The sequence below is a fragment of the Daucus carota genome, chromosome 9 (assembly GCF_001625215.2).
Source record: "Daucus carota subsp. sativus chromosome 9, DH1 v3.0, whole genome shotgun sequence".
In the NCBI taxonomy this organism is placed as follows: Eukaryota; Viridiplantae; Streptophyta; class Magnoliopsida; order Apiales; family Apiaceae; genus Daucus; species Daucus carota.
The window spans coordinates 23335624-23347888 of record NC_030389.2 but is presented as its reverse complement, the minus strand read 5'-3'; positions in this window follow the sequence as shown (position 1 = coordinate 23347888).

The window sequence follows — 12265 nt, the reverse complement described above, 5'->3', positions numbered from 1 at the left end:
TAATCCCTCAAATTAATTAAATACTATTATTCAATATTCTAGCCAATCAAAAACTGACACATCATCATCTTCTCCAACACACCCACCAACACTTTCTTTCACCTCGAAGTCAACTCTAATGGTGAAACTTTGACCGCTAATATCTCCTTCATTTCTAATCCGTTTTCGATGATTCTAAAGCCCATTCCATCTATTTTTTCGTAAGAAATCCAAATATATAATTTATTTTACAATCCGTCAACAACTTCTTACCCAGCAGACTAATAATCAGAACCATTTATAACCAAATTACCAATATGCCCCTCCTTCATCTCCCTCATCTTTCTTCTCTCCCCAGCCATACACCACCATAGCCGGCCGGAGTTCGACTCCGGCGGCTCCCTCTCCTCCTCTCTCTCTCTCTCTCTCCATCCTTCTCTCTCGCGCTTCTCTTTCCTATTCGACCTTCACCATTCCCGACCTCCATGCCGCCATAAACCCGCACAATCAAACCCCCTTCCTCCTCTCTCTCACCTGCTATCTCTCTCCCTCTCCCCCGGTTTCCCTCTTCTCTGCCGCCACCGTGAGCTCCGTCGGTGTTGCCGACATGAACTCCGGCCGCCCCCTTCTCCTTCCACAAATCCAACCCGTATCCAACACCATAAACCTCACCAATTCAACAATTCTCAAGCACAAAGGCAAAACCCCAAATTATATATATAAACCCTAATTAAAATTTGGGGGACTAATTCCCACAGCCACGCATATGCATAAATCAGGATATATACATATATGAATTCAACATAATTTTAAATTTTATAACATTATATCACATTATATAAATTTGTGATACCCGGCAGAAATTTAAAAGCATGCATCATTCTCTTCTTTGCCATAAATACATGTATGTATATAAATTTAGGGTAATAATTAGATTATTACCTTCTTTAGAAAGGGTAGAAGAAATGCTTTAATCTTCTCCTCTTTAATTTTCTCAAATCTTCTTCTTGCAAATTTCCTTTCATTCTCCTCTTTTCTCTAGTTCCCAAATCTCTAAGTTTTCTCTCTTTTTGCTAAGCAAAATCTTTTAAGAAATCTCATATTTTATATTTAATGCACTTCCACTAATTGTAATTACTTCTAATTGTTATTCTAACACTCAATCAATAACTTGATTAGTCCTAACATTACTTAGGCACCAAGTAACATTACTTGGGCGCCAAGTCTCGTTACTTGGGCGCCAAGTTACAATGCTTGGGCTCCAAGAAACCTCTTAATCAAATAAATAGCTCGTTAAATGCTAATCTCACGATTCTAATTTAATTATTGCGAATTTTCGAAATTTTAAATAATTGCTAAATAAATATTCTTCGATCTCATCTCGCATCGATAAATATATTAAATCTGATTATTAAGCAATATCATTATTCTCGAGTTATCTATTTATTAATAATCGCATCAAAATAATACTCGCGTTAAACGAAATCTAATAACAACAAATATTATTTGAATATTAGCAAATAACTTTGCATCCTCGAAAATTCTAGTACTAACCAAATCTCAACTAATATTTCATGTTCTTAAAATCTAAAATTGATTATTTATAAAACAATTAAATAATATGATCGCAAAATAGATAAAAGGAATTAAAGATTCGCGCAAATACGGACTTGGAATTTTGCGGTCGTTACAGTCTCTCCCCCTTAAAGGATTCCGACCTCGGAATCATGACGGGTTATTAAATAAATAAGGATGATTCATCCTCATTTCGTCTTCTGTTTCCCATGTCGCTTTTTTCCATAACTTGGTTTTGCCAAATTACTTTAACTAATTTCACCTTCTTATTCTCTAGCTCTTTAAACTTGGAATCTATAATCCCTACTGACCTTTCTTCGTATGTCAAGTCAGACCGGATATTTATTGGCTCGTGTTTCAAATCGTGACGATTATCTGTCCTATAAACTCTCAACAGTGTCATGTGGAAGACGTCATAGATATGCTGTAAGTCCAGGGGTAAAACTAACTGATAAGCAACCCCAACTTTCCTCAATATCTCAAATGGTCCTATATACTATATACTATGGGTTCAGTTTACTTCTCTTCTCAAATCTAATCACTCCATCCTGTGCCAATACTTTCAAAAGTACCTTCTCTCCTAGGTCAAACGATTTTTAAAATCCGCATATTCCTTCTGCCCATCTTGAGTTGCGGTTAATCTTTTTCGTATCTTCTCAATTGATTGTTTGGTCTGTTAAACTATTTCTGGTCCTCAAATCTTTTTTTTTCAACAAAGAGGCTATCTACATTTCCTATCATATGATATGGCTTCGTAAGGTGCCAGCCCTACTTCACTTAAGCGAATTCCACTTAAGGGCAAATGATAATCCCAATTTCCCTTTGACACTAAATACACAAACTTTTATCATCCCTTCACTTGTTTGAATCGTTCTTTCACTCTGTCCATCAGTTTATGGAAAATAAGCAGTATTTAGATTCAACTTAATCCTTAGACAATTCTTGAAAAGTTCGGTAGAATCTCGAAGTGAATCTTGCATCTATGTCCAATACTATTGGCGTTGGGACTCCATGTCGACTCACAATCTCTTTCAGGTACCTATTCACTAATTTCTCAATTGTGTACGTTTTAATGATTGGTAAGAGGGACCGATTTCATGAGTATATCTATGATAACCCAATAGCGTCATGGTTTGTTCGTGTTTGTGGTAATCTTTCAATAAAATCCATAATAATATGTTCCCTCTTCCACTCCGGGGTTTCCAAGGGTTGTAATAATCCTCTGGGTTTTCGTTGTTCTATTTTTATCTTTTGACATTTTAAACATTTACTCACTCAATCTGCAATTTCTCTTTTAACATTTGGCCACTACTAATGTCTCTTAAAGTGTTGAAACATCTTTGTGCTTCCTAGGTGTATGAAATATCTCAGGTTATGTGCATTGCTCAAAATCTCACTTTTGAATTCTGTTACTGTGGAATCTGTATCCTTTTTGCAAATCTCTTAATTATTTCCTCATCCTTGGACACCAGCATTCCTCTCATGTCAACTTGTTCCTTTGAATCTCCCATTACTTTTCCCCGACACCTCCAAAATGTTATTATTATTTAACAATTCTGTTTGTACCAAAATTTCAAGAAGCTTTTCTTTCTCTAGACTCGAATCTTTAAGTTCCAATGCTAATTCCTTCAATTCTTTTCTCAATTCCTCAAACATTGTTAACACATTCAACTTCTCCTTCCTATTTAACGCATCTGCAACTATATTTGCCTCCCTTGCAAGATATTTAATTATACAATCATAGTCCTTAATCAACTCTAACCATCCCATTTGCCTTATATTTAATTCCTTCCGAGTAAACCAATACTTCAAGCACTTATGATCCGTATAAATTTCACGCTTCTAGCTCTATAATTAATGTCAACATATCTTCAGTGCGAAAATAATCGTGACTAATCGCTAGTCATAAATAAGATATCTCAGTCTATAATCTTTTAGTTGCCTTAAAGCGTAAACAATTTCTTTTTCGTGCTACATTAATACACATCCAATACTTTAGGAGAAACATCATTGAAGTTTATAAATTGCCACTTTCATCTATAAAAGTCACATAGGAGCTATCATGAATCTTTTCTTTAATTCCTGAATATTTCCTCTGTGCTTTGGCATCCATTCAAACTTCTCTTCTTTTTAGATTAGTCGTGTCAATGGTGGTGTAACCTTTGAGAAATCTTGAACGATTCTTTATTAATAGCCTACAAGTCTAAGAAAACTTCCGACTTCAGTCGGACTTCTAGATCTTTCCTAATTTTATACCACTTCAACCTTCACAAGGTCTACTGATATGCCGTCTTTAGAAACTATGTGTCCATAAATTGTTCTTGCTCCAACCAGAATTCACAGTTTGAGAATTTTGAGTACAACTTCTCTTTCTCAAGATTTCCAATGTTGTTCTTAAATGCTCTTCATCCCCCTTTTTTGTGTCTTAGGATAAATTAAAATGTCATCCATGAAAGTATCACGAATTTATCCAAATATTTCTTAAATATATTCTATTCATAAGATCCATAAAGACATCACTAAGATCTCACAATGTTGATAAATGGTTCTAAAGTTGTCTTAGGGACATTTCTAGGCTTAATTTTTAAGTCAATGATATCCAAACGTTAAATAAATCTTAGAAAAGTGAGCTGCTCCTTTTGATTGGTCAAACAAATCATCAATCCTTGGTAAAGGGCACTTATTAATTATTGTCATCTTATTCAATTTCCTAAATTAAATACACAACCTTGTACTCCCATCTTTCTTCTTAGCAAACAACACTGCGGCTCTCCACGAGGATACACTTGGTCAAATGATTCCTTTTTCTAGTAATTCTTGTAATTGTGTTGCTAACTCTTTCATTTATGTTGGTACCATTTTATAGGGAGCTTTTGATACAGGTGCGGTTCTTGGCACAAGGTCTATAGTGAACTCAATCTCTCTATTTGGGGGTAATCCCGTAACTTTTTCAAGAAACACATCCATATACTCATTTACCACTGAGGTTTCTTCCATCTCAGGACTCTATTTCTCCATATCTATCACGTGCGCCAAATAGGCCCGACATCCTTGCCGAAGCAATTTCTTAGCTTGTATCGTGAATAAAACTTCTTATCGTGCTTTTATCCTCTTACATTCACTTTCTTCTCATTATCACCTCTTAGACACTTTCGTCCACAATTAATCTGAGCGTCGTAACTCGTTAACCATTCCATTCCAAATATCACGTCAAACTCCACTAACTTAAAATGAATTAAATCTACTTTGAAAAGTTGTTTCTAAATCGTTACTTCAAAACTAGGACACACTTGGTCCATATAAATCATTTCTTGATTCGCTATTTTCACATTCAAGGGTTATTCTAGAGGTATTGTATCAATTCCGAACTTTTGAATGAAATCTACAAAAAGTTAAACAATATGATAATGCCCGAATTAATCGACACGCAAGCATGCATCTTGAAAATTATTATAAGCGTAACTAGAAATGTCATTGTTGACTATGGAGTTTTGCAGCGTCATATTAAAGGTGTACGATATTGGCATGCTCCATTCTAGAAGAGTTTATAATCTCAGAATAGTGTTTTCTTTGTGTCAGGCTCGACCATCCCTGGCTATGTGGCCCGTCTTTTCATAGTTGCAGCGAGTATCAACTTTCTTTTTGCATTTTGAAATATAACATCCTTTATATTCGTAGGTAAAACAAATGGTAGACTCCTGTTAGCACGGAGTTGGCTGCTTCTTCCTACAATTCTTTCATTCACGCAAAAAGGGTCTTCTTTGGAGAAGATTTGCAGTTTATTGAGGCCTGAACCTTTGATTCCTTTCGCGGCTTTCTTGATTTTTGATTCTCAAATTCCTGATTCGAAGTATTCTATCCTTGTTGAATAGCCTTTTAACAAAAAGGTCCTTTATATTTAAGTCCCATGTCTTCTTTCCTTGGCTGTGGTGCCCTCTTTTTCTTGCCATTCTTTTCACGGTTGTATAGTTCACTCTCTCTTTCTACGATAGCAGTCTTCTGAACGAGAGTCGCATAACTACTAAGTTCAAAATTACTACCCTGCTTAGGATCCAGGGTTTCAATACTGGTTGAAAAACGCCGGGCTCTCTTTTCATTAGTATTAGCATAGTGTTGTATGATGCTCGCAAGTTATGTAAATTTGGCTTCATAATCAGCATCAGATACGTTCCCTTGTTTGAGTTTTAAGAATCTGAGTTACGTGATTTTCATTGTATTTAGGAGAATGTTTCTATATGAATAATTTCGTAAAGCATTCCCACATCAAGACACTAGTCCTTTCTAGACCGTTTTAGCATCCCACCAATAGTTAGCTTCCATGTTTAACATATATATTGCAGATAGAGTTTTCTTTATCATCCTCAACTCCCACAATCTCAAAAGTCCTTTTTAAATTTCTTTCAACCAGGTCCTAGCCTCAATAGGATCTGTGGTTCCTTTAAACTCAGGGGGTGTACACACTTAAAAGTTTTTGAATATAATAAATGATTTCGGTGGTTGGTTGATTGATGCTCCGTTGGTATTGGTTGGTAGGTTTGGATCACGTTGTTGTAAGAGATCAAAGAGCATTTATATCATATCAGGATTGGCTGGAATATTCTCTGGTAGAGTTCTATTCTTGGTTTTACCAATTTCAGAGTTCATCTTGTTTCTACAAGGGAGGAATAAAATAGGTTACCATCACATGGTGTACAGGTTTATTTGACATGTAGAAGTGCAAAGGACAACATATTGGTGCAAAATTGTATAAGAGAATTTTAACAAGAGTTTCGCTTGTGAAATAGATATTAGATGGTAAAAACAGTTAAGGTTCAGTAATTGTTCAAGGGAGTATATCAACATGCCCAAGGTTTCACATATATTAGCAAAAGATAGGTGGTTTTAAAAGTAAAAGCGGTTTCAGAAAGAATTAGGTATGTGAAAGGTTTTCAATAAAAAGGTGCTACAAGATATCATGATCAAGGTTTATACAGTGGTTTTATAAGTACAAAGATCATGCATATCAAGTAATGTAAATAATCTCAAAATAATACCATCCATTTCCACTAGTCGTCATCATATGCACCCGTAGTTTGAATACCATTCTATCATTATCCGAGGACACAGTTGTTCTGATCATCACTGGGATATCAATTCAACCATGATTAATAAGATGTCTACCTACATCCCTATCTGCTCAAAAGATCTTACATCCGAATCTGCATCGTTATAATAAGAAAATGCAAGGCTCTCATGCCCGCTATTGTGCAATGTCAATAGTCATAGACTATGAACAAAAATAGAACCCGAGATCCTCGTAAATTATAAATGTTATCTTACAAAAGATCAAATTATACCAAAGAAATCCGAATCATTAGTGTCTGGATATCTCTGTAACTTTACAGCAAGATCTTAATGATTTTCGATCCACAAAAGTGGCTCATATATGTTTGAAGTTAGTCGAAGTAGTCTATTGAATATCTATCCAAAGTCTCTCGAATACATAATAACTATTTGATAGATTCCTTTATCATAATTTCCCGGGCCAGAAATCCGGGATCTCTTGAACAATTACAAAATTATATAATTCTTGCATCCCCAAATTCGTCATGAAAACTTAAAACTCAAGGTAATACTTTGCTAGCATCACATACTGTTGTACAAATATAAAGTGTGCCAAGTGTGGCACTGCCTCCCTCCCAACATATGGAGCATAAGAAGAAACTAGAACTGAGTGGTGTTTGAATAAAATCTGGTGTTGAGTTTGATGTGGAAATTGGAACTGAAATTTATATTTAAATTTAAAGGGTTTCCAAGTAGAAAAGAAGAAACCTTGTAATAGAAAAATTGGTATCTTAATATAACATGAGGTGGGAACAACAGTCCTTTGGGGTAGAAATATCTGGCAGTAACATTCGAGCTCATGGCCTGGTATTTGAATATATATATTGAACGGAACTTGCAAAATATGGGAAAAGAATCTCGCCAATAGATGTGGTGTTCATAAAGATATGGAACTTGAATCAATACCGATAAGGAGTCGGCATTGCAATGGAATCAAAAGTGAATGAAGTAGCCTTTAGAAAAGTCAGCTGAAAGTGTCTAACTCTATCAAACAATCATTGATCACATCTACCCTCTAATATGGGTAATGAAAGAATGAAATATGGGGGTAGATATCTGAGTAGTCAATGATAGTGCAGAAGTTATTTGTGACGAAAATTTATAAGGTAAAATTGATGTTTATCCCCTGGCATAGCAATAAATACTAGGTAACTAGTAGGTTACCTAACCAATAATCTCAAATGGTGGAGGCCCAATGATTTGATAGTCGTGTTCTCTGAATTACTATCAGTAATCCTAATTTCCTTTGATGGGGCACTTTCGATATTACAATCTGAGTATTATGAGTATAGGGTGTAAAAAGAGCGTCCTCGAAGAGAACTAGCTACTATTATCTTCACAGATAATCAAACAATGTCACTTTAAGTTTCTTATCTTAAAGATACTTGTATATACATATATGTATCATAACCATGGGTTTAATGTCCCACTAAAGGTTTCTGGATCTCGTATATACCCTTGCATAAACTCGTAGATGTATAACTATCATATACCCATATCTTATATCTCATATTATCGTCTCTTACTCTCTCGATATATTCCTAGGGTTCCCGTGTCCTAAGAATATAACCTCAGCTCTGATACCAAATCTGTAACGCCCCCAGATCTGTATATCCTGGATCTAGGCCGTCACACTATTTTAGCATACCTGTCTTATGTTACATAACTCGCCCCACAAGTCCAGGGTCGATCTTACACTTCCACACAGTCCATCATATCATTACAATGATAAGTTCAATAGTACAAACTAGTATTACTATTATCACAAACATCCTCGTTACGGGAACAAGTCTTCGTACCCTTCGTTTGCCACAGCCTCACGTTTTGCCTTTGACTTTGCTGTTATATGCTTCCGAATTATCCTTCTCATTTGTGCCATTTTCTGTCTATACTGTTTAAAGAAAATAAAGAGTTGCAAGTATGAGCATTTGAATGCTCAGCAAGTTCACAGTTCAAGTGCAAACATCATAGATAATATAGGGGAATTTAAGCAGATATAACAATTCAGCAGATTCAAAATGAGAGCTGCAGATAATCACATATTGAGCTCAAGAAATCAAAGAATAATAATAATAGTACTGGTCTCCATCCTTGATGGTTCCACCATATGGCTCGATCACCGCCACTAAGTAGATACCACCCCGTGTCACCTTCGCAGTCTGATCGCGACTTTCGAATGGCGCCACACAGTTTCCCCCATTTATTTGCTAGCATAAGGGTTATCACTTTCAACCCTTAAAGTTGTCCCACACATAGAGCCAACAGATATTTCCACTCTTCCACGAATGCAAATCATTCGTGTTGACCAGTTTATGAAATTCATCCCCTAAGTACAAATTGGCTCACTTCATATTGAATAAATCTTCCCCTTTCTTACAAGAATGCGAACAAATGCATTCTTACAATTCAGAATTAAATACCTCTCGGATTACGAAGAAACAAGTAATCCGATCACAACATCCCAAGAACAATAAGATGGAACCAAACTTGGTTATCGATTCTCGTATAAATCGATTAATCGTTGTTCGAATAAAAGATTAGAAATCTGAGAGCTTGAACAAGAACAAGTAAATAGAAGAGTAAATCAATAATCAGGCAATTTATCCGCTTTAAGGTGTATCGAAAGAATAATCTGTTATCCAATGAAAATACATATGAATCATATATCTAGAAAGAGCAGATCAACGGTAGAGATCTTGATAATTGAATTCAAGAGGTTGGCGAGTAATCATAGATTAAAGAAAATTGATTAAGTTATTCTCGTAATAATAACTCGACAATATGAAGAAGTAGACTTCTCAAATGCGAGCAAGGTTGGAATCAAATATGAATTTTGTAATGAAACAAAGATTTCAGAGTTGAATAATCATTTCAAAAAGTATGATAGGTTAAAGAATTGAAAGTTAATGGTAATTTTGGTCTCCCAAATTAATGAGTCAACCCGAACAATGGTTGGACTCGGGTAACGAAGAAAGGTTGTTTAATAATAATCTAAATAAATGTCAAATTTTCAAGTTTCCGTCAATCCCGATCTTCTCGAAATATTCAAATATAATAAAGTATTGGGTTTTAATCACAGAATCAATTATCAGGCATAATCACATTTGATAAATCAACAACACACATTTGGCACCACAAGAGAAGGAATTAAGTGAACTTGCCTGATCTCCTCTGAAATACAATTCCTGATTCCGGGTTTGATACTCAGCTTGATTTCCGAGTAAATTGCTTCTAATATACAAAATAAATAACTTAGTATTTTATTCCAAATCAATAGTTTTACACTTTATTAACATCTCTTTTATTTCCAACTCTTATCTCATATTCTTTTCCTTTTAATCATATACTTACTTCTTTAATAATTAACACTCTAACATTCCTCGATTATTATAACAACTTATATTATTCTCTATTTGTTAATCTTTGCTCTTTTAAAAATTATAATAATAATAATCATCTTAATTATCCATATATCCTTATTCTTCCCATAAATTTCTTCAATCTATAAATACCCATTTTAATATTAAACCAATCTGAATCCGAATTTCATTTATTATTTATTAAATCACCCAAATTATAAATTTATCTAATATCTCTCAAACCCAAAATTAGGCTTCACCGTTAAATCCGAAAAATTATTTACTTAAACTTTCATACTTTACACTTTTACTAATTTCATCATTTAATTCCTCAAATTAATTAAATACTATTATTCAATATTCTAGCCAATCAAAAACTGACACATCATCATCTTCTCCAACACACCCACTAACACTTTCTTTCACCTCGAAGTCAACTCTAATGGTGAAACTTTGACCGCTAATATCTCCTTCATTTCTAATCCGTTTTCGATGATTCTAAAGCCCATTCCATCTATTTTTCGTAAGGAATCCAAATATATAATTTATTTTACAATCCGTCAACAACTTCTTACCCAGCAGACTAATAATCAGAACCATTTATAACCAAATTACCAATATGCCCCTCCTTCATCTCCCTCATCTTTCTTCTCTCCCCTGCCATACACCACCATAGCCGGCCGGAGTTCGACTCCGGCGGCTCCCTCTCCCCCTCTCTCTCTCTCTCCACCCTTCTCTCTCGCGCTTCTCTTTCCTATTCGACCTTCACCATTCCCGACCTCCATGCCGCCATAAACCCGCACAATCAAACCCCCTTCCTCCTCTCTCTCACCTGCTATCTCTCTCCCTCTCCCCCGGTTTCCCTCTTCTCTGCCGCCACTGTGAGCTCCGTCGGTGTTGCCGACATGAGCTCCGGCCGCCCCCTTCTCCTTCCACAAATCCAACCCGTATCCAACACCATAAACCTCACCAATTCAACAATTCTCAAGCACAAAGGCAAAACCCCAAATTGTATATATAAACCCTAATTAAAATTTGGGGGACTAATTCCCACAGCCACGCATATGCATAAATCAGGATATATACATATATGAATTCAACATAATTTTAAATTTTATAACATTATATCACATTATATAAATGGGTCCTGTTCCCTGACAACTGTGTGTCAGGGAACAGTTATCCAACACATCACTCCCCAGCCGTTGGATCAACCGTTGGATCGTTGATCCAACGGCTGGGGTAAAAGCAAAAATTTTTAGCGTTCCGCGGTTTTTTTCCGCGGATGGTCTGTTTTCAACATGCGTTCCGCGTATTTTTTCCGCGGATCGTCGGGACTTTTTTAAGCGATCCGCGGTAAATAACCGCGGAACTATCAGACGGGTGCAGTTGATGATTTATAACCTAGATGTGATCATTCAACACTTCAATTCCAAAAAAATCCCCATTTCAGCATTTTGAGCAGCAGAATTTCTTCATTTCTCTCTTCCAAGACCCATCCTTCCCTTGGGTAAGCTCCATTTGTAGTGGTGTGTTGTTGTTATTTTGTTGTGTTGTAATGGATAAGATGTTTGCAAGATTTGAAGGTAGAAAAAGTTAAAAAAAAATGATTATGTTGATGTACATGATGATGATGGTAAATGTGGTAATGATAGAGATAATATTGATTATGTTAATGTTGATAGTGATGGTGAGGAGTTTTTTTGTAGTGAGCAATTAGATGAAGAAGAAATTTTGCATGAGAATAGAGGTAGTATGCATGAAAGTAGTGATAATTTGCATGATAGTAGTGATAATATTGTGGACGAAGATGAGCCTATTAGTATCCCTTGCTTGAATCAAAAATTTGCTAATTTACAAAGGGCGAAAAATTTATTTAGGGCGTATGCTTTAAACCATGGTTTTGCAATTAAGATACAAAACACACAGAGGCGAGTCAAGGATAAATCCATATATGGTCGAATGTACGTCTGTAATTTAGCGGGGGAAAATCGCGGGAAAAACCCCGTTGAGGAAGAAGAAATATTGATTGGTAGTGTTGGGAGTGTTAAGGGCAAACGGCGTAGAGATGTGCTGCCTAGAAGTGGTTGCAAAGTTAGAATGTACGTGGTTAATAAGAAAAAATCAACTCATTGGGAGATAACCTCTTTGGAATTAGAACACAATCACGAAGTCGTTACTCCTTCCAAGATGAGTTTGATAAGACAGGAGAGACATGTGACCGCGGCTCAAAGAAATTTAATCAAGAC